Genomic DNA, 15500 nt, shown 5'->3' on the forward strand with positions numbered 1-15500 from the left:
TTTTCTTTCTATGTCCTTATTATGATTCCTTCTAATAGCAAATCTTTAAAAATATTTTAATTTCTTAAATGTGAGATGATCTATTAGCAATTCCACTCATACTTTTGTACTATGACATCTGAGTTTTTCAAAACAAGCACATTTCACGGTATAACATAGCAAACATTTTTCTGTATTAAAATCTAATTTAAAAACACATTGAATACCTACTACGTGCCATGCACTGGCTCAATCAAAACTTATCTTGTTTTCCCCCTGAACCAATTATGTAAAAGAATGTATGAAAGGTCAAATTTCCCCCACATTGCATATGATCAGTTGTAAATCCCCTGGACAACTGTCAGCTTTGAGAAGACTTGGTTCTTCTCTCTAGTGCAGAGGGATCTATAAGCAAGACACTTCGAATGAGCTAGGACACTGATTAAATACCATTCTTGAAAGCAACAGAACAAACTAACAGGAAAAAATGCCCAGTGCTATCAAAACTGTAACATTGTAACAATAAAATCTAAACTAAATCGGTGGCATTTACTAAATTGCAGCCACTATTTCAAACAGATAAAAGCTGAAATACATATTTTAACAAAACGGAAACATGGAAGAACTGTTTGCTTTATTTTATAGCAGTACTGTGAAATTTCTTTATTCAAAATTGGTCAAGTCTTCATATTTTCAGTGCTATGCTTACTTTTTATTTAATCTCACATAAAAATGTACATAAACTACAGTGGAATTCTGTGCTTTTTCAGATGTGTGTCTGATTTGAATTACAGGTGTATTTTTTTGTTGTCAGGAACTCGAGTGGGAAAAAAATTTCATTTCTATTTATTTATTTTAATCAGCATTTTAATACATAACACAGGTTGGGACTAATCCCAATTTCCTTTCTATTAGTCTAAGCGCATTCACATACCATTTTAGTAATCCTAACTCGAAAGCCAGATAAAGAATATGGTATACCTTTGGGGATGTGGTTTCAAAGCACAGTGTTCTTCTGTGGCCACCACATATGTTTGTCTCTAGAGTTGCACTGAATCACAACCTTATTACCTTACTCATGTGTCTTTTTTCTCGTTGCCATTTATGTATGTATTTTATCTTCCTGCCCCAATACTAAGTTCATTGAGAGTGCAATGTTTTATGTTCAATATTGTATCTACTAGCATTATCTACATATAAAGTCTTGAAATATTTGTTGCCTAAATGAATAAATATAATACTTAATAGATGTAAGTGGCAAGTCTTTCCTTTCTTTTTTTTTTTTTTTCTGGCTATTGCTACCTTCACCTACTGCAGGTGTTCCCAAACTACGGCCCCGTGGGCCACATGCGGCCCCCTGAGGCCATTTATCCAGCCCCCTGCCGCACTTCAGGAAGGGGCACCTCTTTCATTGGTGGTCAGTGAGAGGAGCACAGTATGTGGCGGCCCTCCAACGGTCTGAGGGACAGTGAACTGGCCCCCTGTGTAAAAAGTTTGGGGATGCCTGATCTACTGTCTACTGCTTACACTCCAACAGTACTATTGAGAGGGATATTTCAGAGAAGGAATAATCAACAGATGCAAGTTAGGAAACTACCTGCCTATGGCTATAATGTAGCCAGGATATTTTTTCCAAAGGCAGTGGTATTTTTTTCTCAAGAAAACACATGCTGTATATTGAAAGTCAACTCTCCTAACCTATATGCAGTGATCAATCTCACATGCACTGCCATATTTTGTATGGTATACAATAGAAGAAATAAGTTTTGTCACACAAAACAAAAAGGAAAATATTTATTGAGCATCTACTACATCTAAGCTTATTATGAATGTTTTACAGGTATCATATTTAATCCTTCCATCCAGCCTAAAAAGTAGATAATAATATTACCCTTTTTACAGATGAGGACAGTGGGACTCACATATTTTAAGTTGCTCAGGGTCAAACAATATTTAATTCATTGTTCACATTTACATCTTTTTTGACTCAAAGGCCTATGTTCTTTCTGTTCTGCCATATTTCCCTAATAAACTATATTTACAGAATATCTTCTATGTGCAGAGTACTCTGTTATGTGTTATGGGGAAGTAAGAAAATAATTCATAGTAAAATTTGATCTAGCCTCTGCCTGGAAAACTCTCAATCAATTACCACAGATATGCATCTAACCCAAAATAGATAGTAGAGTATGAGGAATGTGTGAGGAGAGTACAATGCCATTTAGTGGCATGAGTTCTGAACTGGGAAAGATCATAGTTCAGAGACCAAAGAAGTCTATATGGAGCAGATCCCAGTATTGGAACTGCGCCCTAAATAACAGGCCGGATTTTTGTAAGAGGAAATATATTTGAGAGTGCTTCAGAAAAAGCGAAGCAAAACTAAAGACATAATGATGAGCTCTATCCCAAGGCAGGCATGTGGTTCCGATTGATTGGAGCTTAGTCAGTCAGTGAACAGTGGAATACACAAGGGTAAGTTAGGTCTGAAACTGGAGGTATCACAAGGAGGAGCTCAAGTTGTATTCCATAGGCAATAGGGAGTATCAAGATGGTTATCAAATTGGGAGAATGATAAAATTAGAGATGTTTTAGGAAAGTTAATTTAGGCCAATTTATAAAATAAAGCTTATGAAGAGTTGGAAAGGAGAAAAGCCAAAATCAATTGGAAAAAAATCCTGACAATAATTCTATGATGTATGTACTATCTTTCCCATTTTATAGAAGGGGAAACTGAGGCAGAGAAAGATTAAATAATTTGCACAGTCACACAGTCAGTTAATAATTAGGTATGGAAAAATAAAGAAGAGTAAAATAATCAGTTAATATTCATATGAAGAAAATGGAAAAAGATTGAATAAGATATCCATTAAAATCTACTGAGTTTATTCTTCATTAAAAGCAACTTACTTTTTAAAAAGTTTCTTAAAGATGAAATAAAACTATTTTGTTTTATGAAGAATTGCATGAAGACACTCATACAACTGATATTTTAACATATCTGTAGTTAAGTTCTCCTTACATGAGCTCAGCATTGTATACACTTCATCCCTGGATCCGGGTTCAGTAAGAAATAGCATCACTGAGTATGCAAAGAGAAGGGATTCAATTTGTACTAAAGATTTCTCATAAGAAGAAAACAAAAACTATAGATCTCTAATGAGAAATTTTAATAATATAAACAAGTTTAATCATTTAATTGCTATTAGATCTATTTAAGGCAATATTATTTGCCACAAAGACCTAAAAAGTGTTGATACAAGTCAAATTTAATGGTCAAAAATTTCTACTGTAAGAGAAATACTAGCATTAAAAGTGCTAAATAAGCAAATAACAAAAAGCTTGTATCTAACAAAAAAATGCCAAACTTTTACATTTAGAATAATATTTTGTTTATGATAAATGATAGAACTCTATAGAATTACAGGAAAAGGGATAACTAGGGTTACTGATAAAACAAGAAAAAAGTAGGAAGTACTCGGGTAGATTATTCAAAAATACGTTTTTCCTTGCCAGTCTGATTTTGAAATTAACAAGTACCAAGTACTTTCTTTAAAATATGACATCATCAATGATATGAAAAGATAAGGCACACATTCATTTTATATATATAAAATAATTATACATAATTATTATTTTTTATATAATTATTATTTTTGTGTGTACAATAGAGTCTAGCTCTGTCACCAGGCTGGCACCATGTTGTTTCACTCCAACCTCTGACTCCCAGGTTCAAGCGATTCTCCTGCCTCAGCCTCCTGAGTAGCTGGAATTATAGACATGTGCGGCAATGCCCTATCAATTTTTGTATTTTTCATAGAGACAGGGTTTCACCATATTGACCAGGCTGCTCTCAAAATCCTGACATCAAGTAATCCAGCCACCTCGGCTTCCCAAAGTACTGGGATTACAGGTGTGAGGCACGGTGCCTGACCCCTTCATTATGTTATAAATACTTAGCATGAGATCACTGACATGAATAGTTATCTATTATGTGGAAGATATGAACTTGGATACTGTCATGTTTTATACTTCATGACTTTAAAAAATTATAGTCAGAAACTATGTGTTGCACAAATTTAAACTTAAAAGTAATCAAGATAAAAAATAAAGTCTAAATTTTTAATTTTAAACTGTGGTAGCCCAATATGCTAATGAAGCTGTGTTGTATTTAATTTTCTTTTGATTCCTTATTTATGACAAAAAAAACAAGAAAAATAAAAATAACTTGATGCCAAAATGTGAGGATATAAGTTCACAAATAAAACAAGCATTCAAAATAAAGCATTTAAATCATTATTGCTCAATTTTACAAATAAAATACTAATCAAAACTTCAGCTTTACATTTTATGAGGAGTAAAACAGAAAGCGAATAGTTATAATACTTGAGAATTAAAGTATTTTGTATAGCCTTTTAAGCAGATATTTAAAAATGTGTTAGAGCTGAAATAGCATATGAGAAAGCTGTCTGTGATGAAACATGGACTAAGACACAAAAGAATAAAAAACATGTTTTTACTGAATGATGCTAGAATGCTGGTTCTCAGGGCTTCTACTGCTTTACCAGACCTTAACAAGCACGTCCTAAAGTTATTAATTCCTAAGCATGCACCCATATTTTTTGCAAAAAGCTATAAATAAATACAAAGGTCAAGGAAAAACTAAACTGTTCAAATATTTGCATAGAAATAAAATAGATAAGAATATATGCTTTAGAAAGCACTGTTTGCTCATAAATGTAATTCTTTTTTTTCTTGTTCCCTGCTGAAGGAAAAGTATTAACATATGGTTATTCATATTGTTCAAAAGGATGATTTAATATTTGTAATCTAGCGCCTCTCACTATGTAAAGCATTTTTCTTGTCCCTTTTCTGAAAACCATTTCCAGCAGTGTTGCAGGTAAAGAACCTAAAATGATAAAGGCCACAGTGCAGACTACTGTCAGCACCAGGTTTTGATGCTGTTGTTTATACTATTAAACTAGCAGACTCTTGCAGACACACAAAAACACTTGCCACATTTCAGTATAGAAAATGTATTGTGATTTTCTATGCTATTAAAACACCTTCTTGGTGGTCTGATATTTGACTGTTATATTAGTGAAGCAATTTAAATTGTAATTCCATCTATTTATCTTTTAGACATCACTAAACCTTCAAGAATATTTTATTTACTATTTATTTATGAATTTCTTGCGCAGACTGTTAAAATGATTTCAAGAATACAAATGTCAACTTTTCACACATTCAGACAGTTTTCACACTTTCTCTTCCTTTGGTACTCAAAATTTGCATACAATGTAATTTGATTTGTTTCCATTTCCCCTGCTCTCAGCTCTGCCTTTTCCTCTCTTGTTCCCTTTTCTTACTATTTCTCTCCTTTTCCTATCTTGTTCTCTTCTCTCCTTCCCTTCTTCTCTCTGTCCAAGTTACTAAAACAAGCACAAATAAATTTCTCAAAAATCATTGTTAAATACTTCCAATTTTACTTCTAATTTTATATTTTAATGACAATGCTAGTCTAAATTGCCATAGGAAAAGATACTATACTGTAGTGATAAAGATAGAGATTTAGGCTAGGGAGGGAGGGAGGAGGTAAAGAGGGACGGAGGGAGAAAGGGAGAAAGAATAAATATATAAAGAGTGTTTTTATGCCTCGAAGGAGACAATATGGCTTTTACTTTTCCTCTCTCTAGAAAGCAAGTTTTGGATATTCAAAAACACTTTCTTTTTTAACTTTTTCCTCAATTTAGTTGTGACTCAATTCTTTTTCAGAATGGAAACTGCATTATGTAAGTGAGAAAGTTATACATAATGAAATAGCAGTTTCCTCACTTTGTAACAACTATTTTTATAGTGCATGGTGTTTTAATAAGTCATGTACAATGGATATCTGAAAATAAAGCTAAAATGCATATAAGCATTTAAATCAGAATAATAAAATCATTGCATTTGAATAATTCTATCATGCCACATCCATACAAACATCACACAACAAATACCAAACTTGTTAAAACCTGTGCTTTGAGTTAAAATAACTGTAACTTATTCTCAAGACTATAAACAAAATTAGTATATTGGAAAATTAACTGATATACATTCAAAACAATTGAAGCAAAATGTGTTTTTTGTTTTTCTAGCACAGAAAACTAAACTCATTTTTTGTGGGGCATGGGAAAAGTAATCCCTAACACATATGTACACTTGATTTTTAATTTGCTAAAACTTTGACACCAGTGCTTTAGAAGCAATTCAATTTCATTTTTCCAATTAGACTTAAAATCTGTTTATTGTTGCATATGCAAATCATACTTCCTTCTATGAATAAATGGTGTGAGTGTACTAGCTAAGTATCCACCTGTGGATTACTAAAACTGACAGTTCTTTCTCATAACTGGCAATGTCTTATTTTTTTAACTACAAATCCTATGGAAACGGTGACCATAAAAAGGTCAGCATTATGAAAGAAGGGCCACACATAAGACAGACCGTACGGGTATCAGATGATTAAAAAGAGGGAGCAAACAGCGAATATGCCATTTATATAAATGCTCCAAAAATAAAAATTTTTAAATCCGGAAATCTCATACCAGAAATTTAACTCTCAAAAACTTCATAGTGAATTTTTTCTTAAATACGAATAAAAAAATAGTTTGAGTTATAGATAACGGTAGCAATCTTAATGAATGATGTATATATCTCTTAACACTACACCCATTTTCACTTACCCTTTAAACACTACTATTTCTTACCAGCAGGCAGCACTATTACATCTTTTACCTGTTACCAGTGTTCAATGTTGCACAACGCCCTCTGTAACTTATTACACATTATCTGACGTTTGCTTGCATACTAGCCTCATTATTTTAGCTGCCTGCTATTTATCTCACAGATAATTATTTTCTTTTCTTCCTAAAAACAAAACTAGAACTAATAATAAAATATTAGCAATTGTCAGGTACAATATACCTGAATATCAAATAGGAAGTGTATAATTAATAGATATCACTATTTCTTTCACCAGTTAAAATACTTTATTCCTTATTGTAATTTAAAAGAAACTGTAATTAAGGGCAATGTGAAATTGTTTGATTAAATGAATTTTCACTTCTGAATGAACTGTTGCTTTTAAAATAAGGAGTATATGGACATTGAGGCCCAATTATTTGTTTAAATTATATATCTCTTTTTCAGATAAAGTAAATTATTTAGAAACTTATATACATAAATTTATAAGGGAAGCTATCATATAGTAACACCAGTAAACAATTTATATTCTACTACTTAATAGGGGGCCATATATTTGCTTGATAGAATCCATCATACTTTAACCAAAATTATTTTCTACTTCATCAAAAAGCACTTAAATGTAAAATGGGCCAACATCAAAATATATTAAGAGAAATTACTTTGTTCTTTCACTAGCTAATCGGAGATACACAGAAAAGGACCTTTTAAGTTTTATGATACCTGCTCATTAAATGATGCTAAACACTAAAATACCACGAACAGCAGGGAATTTCAGTTTACATTAGAGAAAAAAAATAAAAGGGTAAAAATGACTGAAGTTGGTCAGTTCAAGCTGATAGGGCACTTCAAATGAATAACAGAAGAATAAAAGAAACACTCTAGGTTAAATTAGGTTCTCCTATTCCTTTTCTTGAAAGTGGTTAACTTCACAAATTTTATTTGAATTAACTAAACTGACAAAAATCAAAGCAGATATAAAGTTAAACAGTCAACTACGCTTCATAGTAGTTTACTAACAGATAAAACCTTAATTTTAAAAAGGCGATTTTGGTTTTTAAATGTATATATTCCTTTTCTTCATTGAGACCATTTATATGCTTAATTTCCAAGAAAACAACTACTTCACAGATTAAACATATATGAAGCTGAAGAATAGGTTTATGCAGACTTTAGATTTTCATATATAAGTGAAAATTTTCTCCTAAAACCAAATATCTGATCACACTCAATAAAGTGTTATGTAGCCAATTAGAACATGCTACATAATCCTTATTTTTTGTACTTTTTAAAAGAAGGATAGTTTCCTTAGTTTGTAAGTTTTGACTTAGAATTTTCACTGACTAAAAGCATATAATTTTCCTTGTTTCCATCATATGTCCAAATTCTTATTTACATTTGCCAAACCGACATTTCTCTAAGTCAACTAGACTAAACTTGGACACAATTGTAGTCATAGTTATATATTGACACCCCTTCTCTCCACTCATTATTCGTCCCCGACTCCTCACAACTGCACCTTGACCTGGATGTTTACCCTTTTAATGAATGGTAAGCCATTCATAAAGCTGACCATATATAAAGCTAACTACAGTACTAGTGAATTTACACTGCCCTCCAAGGCAAATGAATGTCCACCTTCTTCAGGAGGGCAGAAGAAAGGGTTAGTCCTTTTTAACCAAGAAATAAGTTGCTGAATTACAAATTATATTGGCTAGTAAGAGGTATTTTGGTCCTAGGGTAATTTCCCTGCAAGCTTCAAATGGTATCATGTATGCTTTTTGTTAACCTTTTTATGTATATCTATAAAATGAGGGGCTCTAGAGAGGGTTCCCCAGTCAGGCTGTTTCATCATTTCCAAAGACAATTCTCCATCACTATGGAATATTTACCAGCATTTTCTTGGGATTTATATCTGTGCTTCCTTTAAGCCATGTAATCAATTAGGAATTTAAAAATGCTAGAGACAAGGGTAAGGGTAAGCTGTAGTATCCTTGTATCACTAGCATAGTATTTCTTAAAGACGACTACACAGAATACAAGCCTCCAGAGACAGTCTGCAATAAATGGGTTCTATGGTAAATAATACTTGAGTCTCCTGTAGATGCACAAAGACTGTTAACTTATAAAGGCCATGAGAACTATAAAAAACAGTAGTTCACTCTTTCCATTATTTAACTATTAAATTTTATGTACAATAGTGTTCTGGGAACATAATTTGTAAATCTGAGTAAGTCTGAGGAATTCCTTACAAATATACTAAACAGTCTCTTATCAACAATTCTGAAATACAAAAAATCCTGAGAATCCAGATGGTTTTTGTTTGTTTCTTGTGATTCAGTTGATGATAAAACTTGACCTAACTTGAACTCATCTGGAAATAAAACACAACTAAACTTATGTTAGACCATTAATGTTTCCATGCATATATTTCAGTGAAGATGTATTACTGTGTTCAACTGCAAGGTGCTACCCAACTATGATGGGGCCGTTACATAACATACAGACTATATATCTTATTACTTCTCTATAATCCAAAGAATTCTGAATTTTGAAATGCATCCCCCAAGGACTTGAGATAGGGACTGTGGAAACTAAGCAGGTTATGAACATAGGTGCAGCTGGTAAGAGAGACAATAGAGAAGCAAAGAAAATCACTTGCATGTGGTCGGGCATGGTAGCTCCTGCCTGTCATGTAGCATTTTGGGACCCTTAGGTAGGTGGATCATTTGAGGCCAGGAGTTTGAGACCACCCTGGGCAACATAACAAGAGCCTCATCTCTACCAGAAAACAAAACAAAACAAAACAAAGACAGTATCTAGGTGTGGTGGTGTGAGCCTGTGGTTCCAACTATGCAAGGAGCTGAGGTGGGAGGTTCGCTTGAGCCAAGGTATTCAAGATGAGTGAGCTATGATGGTGCCACTGCACTCCAGCCTCTAGCCTAGGTGACAGAGCAAGACCCTGTCTCAAAAAAAAAAAAAAAAAAAAAAAAAAGCTTGCATGGCTTTTGCAGGTGTGCCATTTAACAAACCATGTGGTCTGAGTCGGCTCGCTGACACAAGCACAGACAACATGGTCCAGTACCCAGTAGGTCCTCAATAAATATTTGTTTACCAGATTAGTTAACTGATGAAGTCTACTGCAAACTTCAGTAGGCAGTTGTGTAAATTGCTGAAGTTCAGTGGATATATGTTCTTTACACAAATACCTCTAGGAGTGGAGACCCTAGAGCCTCTCTTGAAAGCATCTTGACAGTGAAAATATCATTTTTGATATTAAAATAGTTCTGTCTTCATTTTAATCTGTCTTCCTTTTAATTTATAGTCATTGGAATACATGTATTAATGTCCTCTTCTCTAACCTAAAAAGGTCAGTTTAGTCTGTCCTCCAGACATGGTGATAGAGATGGCCTTCATCTCTATTTCACTTGTTTTTCCTCTCTTAATTTTATCTGTATCTTTTAATTTTTATTTTTTTTGTGGTTGCTTTATGAGATACAGTCTTGTTCTGTTGCCCAGGCTGGAGTGCAGTGGCACACTCTCGGCTCAATGCAACTTCCACCTCACAGGTTAAAGGGATTTTTGTGCCTCAGCCTCCGAAGCAGCTGGGATTATAGGCATGTGCCACCACGCCTAGCTAATTTTTGTATTTTTAGAAGAGACAAGATTTCACCGTGTTAGCCAGGCTGGTCTCAAACTTCTGGCCTCAAGTGATCCGCCTGCCTCAGCCTCCCAAAAGTTCTCAGATTACAGGCATGCGCCACCACGCCTGGCCTCTATATCCTTTTCAGTATGCTTTTTTTAGGGTAACAACCTAAGTTGTATATAATATTCTTTAAAAATACTATACATAGCATTTGATTCACTTTGCTTTCATTTGGGATGTTAAACAGAAGTTTAAAATGCTGTATCTTTAGCCACAGGTGAGAGATCAGCACAGTATAGAGAAGGACTATGGAATCTAACAGACCTGACTTTGACCTTCAGGTGCAACCTAAAACTAAATTGCCAAACTGCAAGACAATTATCTTCCTGAGACTATTTTCTCATTGACATGTGATTGATAATTCCAACCCAGCAGCGTTGCTGTGGCACTTACAGAAGGCAATATATGAAAAGTACCTGGCAGAAAATAAGTTATTAAGTGGTAGTGATGAGGGGAGCGGGGGAAGGGGAAAAAGAGAAGTAGGAGGTAACTTTTATGGCTCCATCTCTTCAAGTCAATAGAAGAAACTGTTTCTTTAAAAAAGCAAAAGTTGGCCAGACAGGGTGGCTCAAACCTGTAATCCCAGCACTTTCGGAGACCAAGGCTGGTGGATCACGAGGTCAGGAGTTCGTGATCAGCCTGAGCAATACGGTGAAACCCCATTCTACTAAAAATACAAAAATTAGCTGAGTGTGCCTCCCCCGCCACTGCAACTGTAAACCCAGCTATTTAGGAGGCTGAGGCAGGAGAATTGCTTGAACCTGGGAGGAAAAGGTTCCAGTGAGTCAAGATTGAACGGTTGCACTCCAGCCTGGTGACATTGGGAGACTCTGTCTCAAAAACAAAAAAAGCGAAAGTTTCAGTGCAAATTTTCTGGAAGGATATGCATCTAAATATTAATGGCAGTTTTCTTGGGTAGTTATATAATCCATAATTTATATTTTTCTCTTAATATTCTTCCATATTAATGGAATCTATGACAACATATTTTTGCTTGGCCAAACATTATTCAGGCCATGAACCTTCTTCTAGTCCCATTTGTGCATGCCCTTGCAAAATCCAGTTTTATTAAAAGAACTCTACTAAGTCAAATTAGCTAGCATCCCCCATCTGATATCTAACCACCTTCCTCACCCTCCACATTTACTAGGTGATATCTGGCTTGTGTACAGCAAGAATCCTGTTAGGCCAGTTTATGCAGAATCTTCCCTAATCTCGGGATTTCCTCTTAATAATTTTTCATCCACTGACCCGCACCCTGTACCTTGATTATAAATTCCCAATTGCCCATGCTATAATCTGACTTGAACCCAATCTCACTCCCCACTGCAATACCCCATTGCAGTGGTTCCTGTACTCAGGGTTCCCCAACCCCTGGGCCATGGACCAGTACTGGTCTGGGTCTGTTAGGAATGGGGCCACATAGCAGGAGGTGAGTAATCAGTGGTAGCATTAGATTCTCATAGGAGCATGAACCCTATTGTGAACTGTGCATGCTAGGGATCTAGGTTGCCTGCTCCTTATGAGAATCTAATGTCTGATTATCTGATGTAGAACAGTTTCATCCAGAAGCCACCTCCCAACCCCACCTACTCCTGTGTGTGGAAACACTGCCTTCCATGAAACCAGACTCTGATGCCAAAAAGGTCAGGAACTGTTGCCTGTACCCATCACAATGGTCCTGAATAAAGTCTTCCTTACCAAGTATCATTGAATAATTTTTTCTTTAACATCTATTCTGATAGATGTGTATTGTTTTTAGAATTAAAAATTTTTAGTCTATATTTTTAGGAAACATTGTGTTTGATATTTAAACTATAAAGATTAAATTACATGGAAACAACTTATGAGGGACTTCTGAGTCCTTAAAAATTCTGAAGAAATTAGCTTTCATTATAAATGGACAATTATAAGAAACAGAGTTTTATAAATCTGTTTAAATTAAATTTTATTTTCCTGTGTAACATGCCCCACCCCCCAAAAAAACCTATAAATTTTACAAAGAAAGTTTGGATGTATTCTCTGTCTCCCTTTATACTGGTAATTTTTTTTTTTTTTTGCCCCAATACCCCTTACTGCCTTTAACACACAGTATTATTTATTTATTTAATTGGATTTTTAAAAATTATTGCCCTCTGCCTCCACCTCCACTGAAGTATAAGCCCCACGAGTCAGGAACATCTGTCTTCTGGTCTTCTTTTGGTTCGTCAATGTGTCCCAAGGTCTTAAAACAGTGTCAAGCGTGTAATTAACATTCAATAATTATTTTTAAAAGTATACTAGAGAAAAAGTAACAGGTGGGTAAAAAAATGAGAAAAGTTTTGTAAAATCTAAAACCAGCTAATATCTAACACCCAGAATATATCAGGAATTCCTGCAAGCCAGTCAGAAAAAATAAAAAAATTAGAAAAAAACAAACAAAAAGAAAAACTAAGTCAAGGCTGGGAACATTGGTTCACACCTGTAATCCTAGCATATTGGGAGGCCAATGCAGGTGAATCATCTGAGGTCAGGAGTTCCAGACCAGTCTGGCCAACATGGTGAAACCCCGTCTCTACTAAAAATACAAAAATTCGCTAGGTGTGGGGGCAAGTGCCTGTAATAACAGCTACTGGGGAGGCTGAGGCAAGAGAATTGCTTGAATCAAGGAGGCAGGGGGTGCAGTGAGTCAAGATGGTGCCATTGCACTTCAGTCTGGGCAACAGTACAGGACTCCATCTCAAAAAAAAAAAAGAAAAAAGAAAAGAATAGAAAGATAAAGTCAGAAGATATGAATATTCAATTTACAGAGGGTAAAGCTGAGCAACTGATCTTCTGTAAGCACACCATCAATCTTATTGATAATCAAAAAAATGCAAAGTGAGACAACAATGAAGATACCATTTTATAAACTACTGTCAAAAATTAAATTGTTAGATAACCAACAACTACAAACATGTGGTGCCCACTACCTGCCAAGTGTTGGTCTGAGTGCTTTCAATTAATTCACAACAGCTTAGAGACCGCTACTACTTTCATCTTCATTCTAAAAATGAATAGAAAGACTTAGTGAGGAAAGCTTGTTGCTGAGAGAGCTTAATGTGACTTTGTCCAGGGCCCTATACTACTATTCCTGGATACATGAACCCAAGACAGGTTTCTATGTTTCTGGGTTTTGTTCCAGAAAAGCTGTAGTAATTTATACTGTGCACACAAGTGATCCTCTCATTTTAACCATGCCAACATCTTTTAAAAATATTACTAACAAAGGAATTGTATTCCATCATTGTTTGTAATTTACTTGAAAAACTTGTTACTGAATTTAAATGTTTTCTTCATTTTCATTGGACATTTATAATTTGCAAATATCCTGTTCCCAGCTTTTTGCCCATTTTTATAATTTCATATGCTTTTATTGATTTTAAAGTACACTTCATAAAATATTAGGTATATATAAGTTTTGGGAAATATCTTCCCAGTTTATTTCATTTTTGTATAATCTGATTGCATGTCTCTTTGTGATAACTTTCATTTCTTGTCTATTTAAGAAGTATTTTTCTAATCTAAGAGTAATATTTGCATAATTACAGTTATATTTTAGATGGTTATAATTGTTATCTTTAAATATATTAAGAATTTCACATATAGTATTTTTGAAAAATGTAACTTTTTTATTGCAAATACCCAGTTTAATCAAGACTTACTGAAAATCTAACGCTCTGCTCTTAGACCACTTTCTTTTATTATATGTTAATTTTAAAATTAAAGGTCTGTATCTATTATAACTCCTTTTCTTTGTCTTCTCTCTTGGTTAATGTAGTCACTCTACACCTAATTTCTCAAGAGAGGAAAAAAGAGAAAAAAACAATTTCATCTTTGATTTCTTTCTTGGCAGTTCTTTCACAAAAACTGATGGAAAATCATTTCAATTCAAACTCCAGATCTTCTAACGGATCACTTGGATCTCCACTCCTGCCACCCTTGTTTGTTTAAAGCACCATCTCTGGTGTGGCCTTATAAATTACCTCCTCATTGTTAGCCCTGCTATGCTCTTGCTCTTTAAAAATGTAAATAAAATAAAGTCACTCTCCTGCTGAAAATCCTCCAATGGCAGTCCACTGTACCAAGAACTCATGAGATCTGGTCCCTAGAAGTCTCTTCAGCCTAATCTCATTATTGTCTTCCCTTTTCTTTATCTTGTTTCCTACTTTGGCCATATTAACTTTCTTACTGTTTCTCACTGCCATCTTAGGGTATTTTAACAGCTCTTCAATCTCTGCAATGCTGCTCCATAGTAATGAAATCTTTCTTACAAAATTCAAATTCAGTTTACATTTCACTTCCTCAAGTAAAGCCTTCCTGGAAAACCCAATAGGAAGTAGCTTCTCCATCCCTTATATTATCCCATTTTCTTTACATCATATGGAAATAGGAACTATTACTGCTGATTTTTCTATGTTTATCATCTGTTGCTTTCTCCCATGTCACAAAAACAGGAAACATACCTGTCTTGTTCAGTGCTCTATTCTTCATTCCTTGTATAGTGATCAGTATGGGATATGTGCTTAATAATTGTTGATTGAATATATAAATAAATGGACCTTTCTCCATTTACTGTTATTTTTTCATAGATAAAAATCTCAGACAAACTTTTCAATAACTTTTAAAATTTTAAAGTAATTTTAAATAAATCTCCATCCAAAATCTCTTCACTGTTCCTAATTATTTTGTGCTTTTCATTGATTTATTCATTTATCTTTTTCCAACATATCGAACTGTAAGATATGTTAGTACATATTTTAGTGTAGTAATTATGAAGGAGGTAATAGTTATTTTCAGGCTAATTATATAATGATATGTTTTTAATGGAATTGTTTTACATTGATAGATAGAATTTCATATATTTACCATGTACAACATGATGTTTTAAAGTCTATATACCTTGTGGAATGACTACAGCTAGCTAATTACCATATGTATTACCTCACATAGTTACCATTTTTGTGGTAAAAAATGGTAACTTCACATTTCTCTCTGAGCATTTTTCAAGAATATGTTATATTCTTGAAATATAATGTACAGTCCCTATGTT

General features: G+C 34.1%; 1 protein-coding gene across 11 annotated transcripts in view; it reads right to left on the reverse strand.

The window, feature by feature from the left end:
• FOXP2 (forkhead box P2) overlaps positions 1 to 15500 on the reverse strand; it is a 596515-nt gene that overhangs the window by 280313 nt on the left and 300702 nt on the right. The window lies entirely within an intron of this gene.

Source organism: Saimiri boliviensis, chromosome 10, assembly GCF_048565385.1.
Source record: "Saimiri boliviensis isolate mSaiBol1 chromosome 10, mSaiBol1.pri, whole genome shotgun sequence".
NCBI classification, from domain to species: domain Eukaryota; kingdom Metazoa; phylum Chordata; class Mammalia; order Primates; family Cebidae; genus Saimiri; species Saimiri boliviensis.